Here is a 10,229-nt window from a genome sequence, read left to right on the forward strand (position 1 = left end):
GCATTTGTTTTTCTCTTCCTAGTTTGAAGCTGTCCAGGTTTTTCCACACATCATGGCATTTGAAAATAAAATGAATGCATAACTGCTTGCCAGCAAATGCTTTATGCATTCAGTTTTTCAAAGCAGGAACCTACTTGTGTGTACATGAAAGAAGGATGTGTGTGAAATCCATATGTGCACCTACCTGAGTCACATGTTAACTAGGCAAACTGAGCAAATATTCCCACAGCCATGGAGTTGTGGGCCAGGATGCAAATAAACTTCTCCCTGCTGCAAATACAACTCTGGCACAAGTTAGTGCAGAAGCGTGTGCCAGAAGTGTTCAGGTTTCTTGTGCACACAGATCTGAGTCTGGTTCTTTCTACTATTAAAATTATTTTAAAATAGACAAGATCAAGCTCAGAACTCTAGAAAAATTTGCCATGACTTCAAGCAATTTTATGAAATAACTAAATTCAAAAGACTCTGAAAATAAAGTTTCATAGCTACACTGTTTATAGCAGGGATTTTCCTGGTTTTGTCTTTCCTCTGCTTTGTAGATCTCTCTTGGTGCATTAGTTTCTTAACTTTTTCCTTCGAAGTTACTTTGATCCTGCAGTTCTTGAATTAGTTTTTTATCTCTTGCATACCGATCTCCCTCCACTCCGTAAGCTAAGCCAGGATGTTTTAAATGCCAAGATCAGAGGTTTGCATTGCAGTAATTCTTGAACATATAATAAATAATGAAAAAGGTAGTGGAACTCCAGATACCATCCAGCATGTTTCAGCTTTGGTTTTCATTTTCATCAGAAACACATTCATCTGGTTGGGTGTCAAAAGAACAAAAGCATTTTTTACCATCTTGTTCATTCTTCTTGGTCTTAGCCTTGGTGTAAACTTTTTCTTAATGTTGTTGAGGTGAGATGTGTCGTGTGTTACAACCCAGTGACTTCATGCCCATGTCCTCAACCTGTCAAATCCTGTACATTCCTGCAAATCTCACTTGGACGTGCCCTACCTTCCACTCCTCTCCTGCCATGGTGCCTGTGAAACACGCTGTCCACAAGGTCTTCGGACTTTTCCTGCCTTGGGATCCCCTACAGTATTCATTTCTCCTGAGGTATTCACCAGACATCTGTGCCTGCAGCCTGCTGCACACAAAAGGAGAGAAGCTGGATGCTTTGCAGGTGCCAGAAGTGTTTGCTTCCTTTGTGCAAAGTAGTTCAGCTAGAAAAGCTAGTTTTCCCCAGCTGTACCCTCTCACAGGTGAAATAAGGTCATTGTCCCTCTTTCCACGCAACTTCCAAGGCTGTAAACCAGCCTATTACAGTGGCGGAAAACAGAGATGGTTTGTTCGGACAGAAGGAAATGAAGAGAGGAGTTTGCAATCTGGAGACAGGCTGTTCTCCAAGACTGGTCCTGCAGAGATGATGCTGAGCTCATACTGTGACTTCAGCACAAGTTTGTCTCCCAAGAGCATCCCTAAGCCCAAGAGAGGCAAGTGCCATGGCCCTCCTGGTTATCAAAGAAGAACTTTCTTGGAGCCCTCCAGGACCTGAGCAAGGCTCTCCTACCTGCCTGTCCTTGCTTGGAATAGTGACTTGATACTCCAAGTGGGAGAGGTTCTCTGTGCTTCAGAGGCACCTTCACCAGAGAGGGCAAGGAGCTCAGGCAGCCCCTTCGAGCTCTGCACCGTGGCAGTGAATGTGAGCTGCAAACCAGAAACTGGGTCACAATAGATCTATTCACTGCTACAGTTGTCAAATGGACCACAGTTCTGTGTTAAATCAGATACCTCTGTTGGAGGCAAACCCACCGTATTTATAAATCACAAACAAAGTTGCTTCAAATTCCATTTTAAGAAACTTTGAAGGTATTTGATGCTGATACCTAAGTGGCACTGGTTATGTGACATTTAAACATCCTTTAATCCCACCTGTTGCACAATGCATTGTAGGACAGATGTTTGAGCCCTTTCCCCATCTGCCTGACAGATTCATAAAAGTTTTTGTTTGTTTGTGGATTGCCTTTATGTCAGTATTTTTCTGTGTATAAGCCTGAATACCTATAATACTGAATTTCTTTTTAAAGTACCTTAACTTTCTTTAAAGGAAATTATTATGTGGGCTACACAATGACATTTCTCAATATTCAGGATGAAATTAAAAGATGAAGAAGTAACAGAGAATGCAGAAACCTCTAGATGTAATCTCTTTTTACCACCCAGTGCTACCAAACCACATCCTCTTTAGCTCTTCCACACTGTGCACATTGTTGTTTGTATGATCAGTGAATAGGCTACCCTACCCTACCCTACCCTACCCTACCCTACCCTACCCTACCCTACCCTACCCTACCCTACCCTACCCTACCCTACCCTACCCTACCTTACCCATTCTGTGTTCCCCTCACTGTGGCCACTGCCCCTGCTTCTGCCCAAGGAGTCTACTGAGGTGGAACGCTCTTGGAGTTTGGAGCTTTTTGGTGTGACATACTAACTAGATTTACTTTTGTATATTTAACTGAACTAATATCTACTCCAGAACTGAAAACCATGTTTAGTTTGAAACATATCGACTAATCTTCTGGCAGGGTGGAATAGACAGAATCCTTTTTAAAATTGGTATTATAGTGGAAGTGAATTTCTTGCATCTTTTCATAAAAAGTTTGGTCTTTAGGTAGGTGATGTTGGTTAGACTGTGCTGAAACACACATAATGGAAAACATAATTTCAAAGATTGGGTGGTTTCTAAAATATTGGGGTTTTATTTAATATTTATTTAGTATAGATTAAAAATAGGTTGTTAAAATGGAGGTAGTAATAGAAATTGCACAATGTGTTAACAATTGGGATAGTCAGCACAGTTATTAGCCAAGTATACTTCCTCTGGGAATCTGGTTCTACCACATATAATTAGACAAAAAACAGTGGGGACTAGGCGGTGATTTTAGCAAAATATGTTTCTTTATGCTGATGCAAATGCAGAATAACTTTCTCACTAGATTTGAGCTGAGACAAATAAGCATGAGCCTCTGAAATCCAGCACCAAGAACACACAGGAGGGTAGCTCTGGACTGCTTCCCAGTTGCCTACAGCAACTCTGATTTTTTCTGGGTGGCAATCCATTATTAAAACATAACAATAAAAGCAAGATTGCTGTACATTTACTATAAAAGTGAAAAATGCATTCATGATAACAGTGATAAGCTTGTATAATTATAGTATATACTTGGCCAGAGAACACAGAATTCTTAAAGATAGTGCTGTTTTGAGCCTATGGGAATTAATTTATTTTTTTAATCCAGACTCTTTAATGTTGTTTTAAGGCTGGGTTAGATTAAATGTAGGGAAGCGCAATGAGCAGAGCTGGGAGTAGTGTGGAAAAACAACTCCAGCCTCATGGAAGAGCCCATGTGGTGATCAGTACCAGCAATCAAAGGCAGGGGAGGGTGAGTCCTGAAGTACAGTGTAAAGGCCTGGAGAAGGACTTGAGCGGGGACATGCACTATATGCTGCAGAATGAAGATCCACGTGTTGGTCAGCAGCCAAATGTCCGACTCCTGCTAGTCTTTCACAGCTCTCCTCTGCCCTATCTGAGGGTAGCAGCTGCAGCTTACTGGAAACCAACATTATTTGGTGGCAGAATTTTTTTTTTTTAACTTTTTGTACATGCAATACTGCATTCCAGTTCCATTCACATTCCAGGAATCTCTCTGGGCCCACTGTTGTGGCAGCAGTTGTGAAATCAGCATGAACATTTATAGATCTAAGCAGCTGTCAATGTTCTCTTACAAACCAGACACCCCCAGCCCCAAAAGACCCGAGACTCGCAGAATTTTGTGTGCCTTTCTGCAGACAGTCCAGCAGCTCTGAGCGTTCACGCCTCACTGAGTTTGCAGGGCTCCCACGATCCCAGGGGCAGTGATGGACCACAAGGTCTAGATGGGGATAACTACAGTGCTCTAAGGCTTCAAGCCTTGCACATCTGCACAACAAATGTGAAACATCTGTTGTCTTATGGAGAGTGTTTGTTTCCTTAAGAAAATCCCTAACTTATTGGGGTCTTGGCTTAGGGTAATGCTCGCGTGGGAAATCACGTCTCTTGGATGGGATGTTTGGCTCACTATCCACATGGCAAATGAAGTGGCTGTCCCTGCAACTGTGTCTTCTGCTGGATCAGGTGACACTTCCTGAAGCACCATCCTGCTCTGTTCCTGTTGTCCAGCTGTGTTGCAGTGCTACATGGTCTACTGTAGATTTTCTTTAACCATAAGCAAAACATCCCCTATTTATCTTTACTGTGTGCAGAAGGGTGTTCTGCATGACCATTTCTGATACTGCAGGAACAATTTCTACTGAGTAGTTAGAAGTAGCTCATCAATGTGTAGGTTTGTCAGTTCTGCAGCAGGTATGGCTTGGAGATGTCCCCAACACAGCCAGATTTGCCATCCCATATAGCAACACATTGACACATTCAGTACAGTCTGTGAAATGATCTAGGTACAGCAGGAACTGCCTGGGAGAATCTCTGAGTCTGTTCAAAATTCCCGTATGTAATCCCACCTAATTCCTCCTGAAGGAATTAGACAAAGGCTTTACTGTGAGGGTGTTTGTGAGCTCAGACAATAATTTTGTCTGAGATCAGTCCCTTGTGTCACCCCTGCAGGGACCAGCTGAGAGCTCTGGGACCACCCAGGGAACCAATGCCTAAATGTGCAGGGTGTGCACCAGGTGCAGCCCTTTTCACCAGCAGCACCATAGATGTAACTTTGGGACACACCTGAATGTCTGTAGCTTAAATTCAAGCACAGTTAATTTAGCACAAGCACATAAGGCTTCTTGTTTCATAGCAGGAGGTCTGAAAGTCCTGGCATTTTAAACTGTTTCCAAGTCCCAAATGAAACCCTGGGACAAGAACCAAAGAATCTGGAAGGGGGACTGTGTCTGCACTCTCTTCTAGGTTAGTTTTAGTGGCAAACTCAAGACAAAAATTTCTGTTTCCATCATGTTGCTGCAAGAGTTTCCTGGAAATTGTTTTAGTGTGTTTAACTCATTCAAGTTAGGAAAAGCAGGGAGACATCTGTCATGGTTACTGTACCACTTTTCAATTCTGTTTGAAATCCAGCTTTGGTTGTGGTGAACTGCCATTGCATCTGGGCCCAGTGCATTGACATGTTTGGATAAGAAATGTTGAAACTCACTTACTGAGAAAAGTGGAGGATTTATGCTTTTCTTCTGATCCTTGAAATTATTCTCAGAAGGTTTTCCCCAGTAGAAAAAGAAAATTCAAGGTTCATACTAATTTTCTTGAAGCTTAGACTTCTGAGGGGCTTTGAAGAGAACACCACTGTTCAACAGATGAGTGTTGCAGACAGGAGCAATCACAAATAAAGCAAATTGCCTTTCTGTGCTTTCCTGACCTACAACACTCATAATTTTTTCCCCTGTACATCTTTGCATACATCAGGTTTCCCTGTATTGCCCATGATCAGCTTATCACTAAAATTGCCCAAGTGCTGAGATACAGACTGGATGTGAGGATGAAAGGGGGGTGAAAATTAGATTGTTAGTGATCCATGGTCTGGAATAACTGTCAGCCAGTTACTAGTGGTTTATCTCAGGGACTGATGTTTGAGCCAGTGTTGTTTAATGTCTTTATTAATGGCACAGGGGGATAAAGTGCACTCTCAGTGAGTTTGTGGACAAGCAATCAATAACCTGGAGGGCAGGGCTGCTATTCAGAGGACCATGGACAGGCTGGAGAGGTGACCTGACAGGTACTCGTCAGCAAGTTCCTGTTGACTTGTCCTTCACTTCCCATGAAGCTGAGCAAGTGTCAGTGCACTTTCCTTCAACTGGACCAGAATAACCCACTGCACCAGTACAGGCTGGGGGCCAACTGGCATGGAAGCAGAAGAAATCTGGGAGTGTAGCTGGAGTGTGGAGTGTGTCCTTGTAACAAGTCATCGTGGGCTGTGTTACCAAAACAGTAGCTAGCAGGAGCGAAGTGATTTCCCCCTCATTAATTAGCATCTTTAAGACTGCATCTAGAGGAGTGTGACCAGTTTTGGGCACCCTGGAGCAAGAAAAACATTAACAAACCAAAGTCCCACACAGATTCACAAAGATTTTCAGGGGCTGAAGCATATGGTATGAGGAGAGAATGAGAGAGCTGGGCTTGTTCAGCCTGGAGGTTCTTAGTGCTGTTTACAGACCTCTGATAGGAAGGTGTAGACACATACAGACTCTTCTTGGGGTGCCCAGGGAAGTGATGGGCACAACCTGAAATGTGTGAAATTGATATAAGGATTCCTAAGGGGCAGGGCAGAAACCCAGCAAGGGTGGTCAAATATTTAAACAGTGACCCAGAAAGGCTGTGAATCTCCATGCTTGTGGATATTGTAGATATCTACTAAATAGAGCCCTGAGTGAGCTGCACTGGCCCTAACCCTGCTCTGAACAGAAGGCTGGACTAGACACCTCCAACAGTTCTGTCATTTTGTGACTGAGTTAGCTGAAGGGAAGATAGAGGCAGGAAAGACCTGTGCTTTCCTAGCCATGTCAGCTGGTCCTCTGCAGACAGCAGGACAGCAGGGCACACTCCACTGCACATCAGCTGTGTCTCTCCTATTTTTAGCAAATACTGGAAAATGAGTAAGATACAACTGCAGACTGTCCATCAGCACTGTTTAGTGACGTGAATCTAACTGACCTCCCACTGAAGTGCATTGTAAGTTTCCCACCCATATAATGGGATTTGATAAAGGTCCCATTAAAGCAGTTGGATTTTAAAAAGCTGCAGCATTAGAAGCAGAAGTCATAGTAGCTCATACAGAATTTTCCCCTGCCCTTTCCCAGTGCCCCATGAGATGCACACACTCATTTCCACACAAATGCAACCTCTGTGGTATCTGCAGTCCTGTACTGTAAATCCTACAGCCCTAAAATTAATTAAAAGAAAGATGCATATCTACTCTGAAAAAGAGAATGAGACTGTTCATTACACATAAAAATATTTTAAATCTTCAAGAGCACCATTGGAAAGCTGGAAGTTTGAGGGTATAAAAGATATTAAGTGATCGAAGAATATTGGTTTCATCAACCTGTGTTTTTTCATGATAGTCCTAATTCAGAACAGAGTGTAATAGTCAGGTGTGATTAACTTCTTCTGGGATGTGACATGTTACTTTCTTTCATAGCAAGACTCAAGTAACCAATCAGCAGAAATGTGCCATTACCTGAAAGAATATGATCTTTTGATTCTCCTCTGCTATGGCTGAACAAGTCTCTTTTGTTCCATGAGTAGAAGAGCAAAAGGGCTTTGCACAGAATAACATAAAGAAGAATTAGGCCTTATATAACATTCTCGGCAGGAAAAGGACAATTTGGGGAGGGGTTTCATTAATGCCCTGATCTCTGCAGGAAACCCAGTGGGGAGGAAGGGAAGAGCAGTGACTACAATCAAACGTTTGTTAGGTGAAATGGGACCTACGAGCATATGAGAGGCTGCACGTTCATTCAGACAATGCAGTAAAATAAACAGAGTGTGACAGCAAGAGATGAATGGGAAGTTAATTCTATTCACATTTACAAGATTTCAATGGCAATATTTTCTGAACAATGGCCCCTATTGATGCTACAAGTGCTTACATATTGTGCCTGCTACTTGCTGAACAGACATGACACTATTCGAGCAGCTGTATTCTCTAATTGGGAAGGGAAGTTTCCAAAAATGATGAAAGGCTATATCTCATCCATGATGGAACTGTTTGGAATCTAACTCATTGTGATGGAGACACTCATTTTGGTGCCTGGCTTTTTTTTCCCTCCTAATTGGCATCTCTTAGATTTGTTCTCTCGAGTGGCAGAGCAACTAGAGGCCAAACTTCATTAAATTCAAGTTTAATACTTCAGTATTTTATCACTAGTGCTTATCAGAATAACAAAATAAACAACAGTTTTGTCTGCATTAGGAGTTTGCCATTTTGAGCAGGCCATTTAGATATACATCTCCTTTGACTTTATAAACTGTGTCTCCACTAAGAGGATTTGCATGTCTACATGGTTCAAGTGATTGGCAAACTTCCCCTGGTGCATACAAAGTCCCAGTACACTTTCTTATTCTAAGAAAGTAATTGGCCATAATGAAATACTTGAGAAATAAGGGAGGAGAGTGAGGAGAAAAAAAAAAAAAAGCCCAATCTCCTGTGAAATAATTTATTACTTGTGTTATTAAAAGACTTTTATACAAATATGTGCTGTTTAGGGGTATGAATTCTTCATGCTTTTAAACAACATGGTTCTTGCCAGAAAAAAATTTAGCCATAAACATGACCAACTTCTGTCTTGAACTCTGAGCCAAGTTTAACACCACCTGTCTGTCTTAAAGGCCAGTTTTTACACATTTGGCTAGAAAAGCATATTCACATTACTTTTGTGGATCCTGTGTGTTTGCTTGCTTGCTGTCTGTACACCTAACTGCCTGATTTTCTCCACATTTTGTGCTAAAATCAGCCCCTCCCTGGCCATGGGGACACAAGCTGCTGTAAGCAGGCCCAGATGCTGGCTGACATCTGGAGAAACTCTGGGTCATTTCTAGTCTGGGATATAAAAATCACCAACCAGAGCTCCAGTCTCTTCCCTCATCCCTTCATTTTGGTACAGCCCAGCCCTTCTTGTTTTGAAACCATTGTTTCTAGTATTTTGGGTCCCCAGGGTTTCACATAAGCTCCCTGGAATTTGGTCCTATTGGCAGAGCTGTGCTGGTGGTTTAACCTTTGAAGGACTCAGCAGGGAAGGACAGGAAAGTTTAGAATGGATTTTTTGACTATGGAAACACTATTCTTGAATTACTTCAAATCAATGGAAACTTACCACCGTCCTTTCCAGTTGATGGCATGCATTTCTTTTGTCTGTATCTTAAAAATTTACCTCACTGTGATGGTCCACTCCTCTTCTGAATAACACTGTCTTTTAATGTCCTCTCATTAAGCAGTGCCCACCTGTGCAGTTCCTCTGGAAAAGCATTATAGAAATAACAGGATGGAGAGCAAGGCTCTGGGAGGTATGTCATGTTGCTGCAGATGAAAATCTAAAAATTAGGAGGAATAACTCTAATTTTCCACCTTCACTGTGACTTTAATCAGTAATATATCTTTAATCAGTAATATATTTTATACTGCTTTACATTTTCAACACAATGAACAGAGGATTTTCAAAACAACCACAGGCATTAGTTACAGAGATATTATTATCTCTGAACTAGATGGAAAGAAATGATCTTGTAGTGAGAGGACACCTCTACAAACCAAAAAGATATTGCTTTGATTCAGAGAGGTCTGAGACCGTGGAGTAGTAATTTAATTTCCATGCTTCAATTTCTCCATCTTATTGAAACAGGAGCACTGATATTCATCTGCCATGGAGGGGCATTCTGATGAGGATGAGCAGGGTAGTGCAGGGCTTTTACAGTGGGAAGTATGGGCACAAAATAAAATTAAAATTTAAGAGATGAAGCAAAATGACAGATGCAGAAAGGCTGAGCAGCTTGCTAAGGTCTGTGCAGTGGAGCATCTGTGGAGGAAGGATCAAGAAGTAGGAGCTGCCAGCTGCTGTTTCTACAGCAAGCAGCTTCTGGCTGGAAGCATGGGCTCCAGAGAAAAAAGGAAAAGTATTTTTTTCCCCTGGCTTATTATTTTCTGGTTATTATTACACATTGTGCTGTACCTAGCAGCTCAGCCCTGGACAGTGGCTGGTGACATTTTGCAGTGGTGGATGCCATGGTTAGTGAAATGCCTTTTAGTGAAGTGAAAGGAATATCACTCCTTGACCTTTTGCTGAGACATCTGTCCCAGACTATAGCGTATGTTAGTCAAAGGAGAGTCACATGCTTCTTTTCCCCTTTTTCATACTTTTAGAGGCCAGAAAATCTTGCAAACTCAGAGTGATGAAAAACATTTAATTAAATGCTTTGGAGCAGTTGTTTCTTCCATTATTAAACCACGAAAGGCTCTAGCTTTCACAAGAAGGAGAAGAGAAGAGAAGAGAAGAGAAGAGAAGAGAAGAGAAGAGAAGAGAAGAGAAGAGAAGAGAAGAGAAGAGAAGAGAAGAGAAGAGAAGAGAAGAGAAGAGAAGAGAAGAGAAGAGAAGAGAAGAGAAGAGAAGAGAAGAGAAGAGAAGAGAAGAGAAGAGAAGAGAAGAGAAGAGAAGAGAAGAGAAGAGAAGAGAAGAGAAGAGAAGAGAAGAGAAG

The sequence above is a fragment of the Poecile atricapillus genome, chromosome 2, assembly GCF_030490865.1.
Source record: "Poecile atricapillus isolate bPoeAtr1 chromosome 2, bPoeAtr1.hap1, whole genome shotgun sequence".
Classification (NCBI taxonomy): Eukaryota; Metazoa; Chordata; class Aves; order Passeriformes; family Paridae; genus Poecile; species Poecile atricapillus.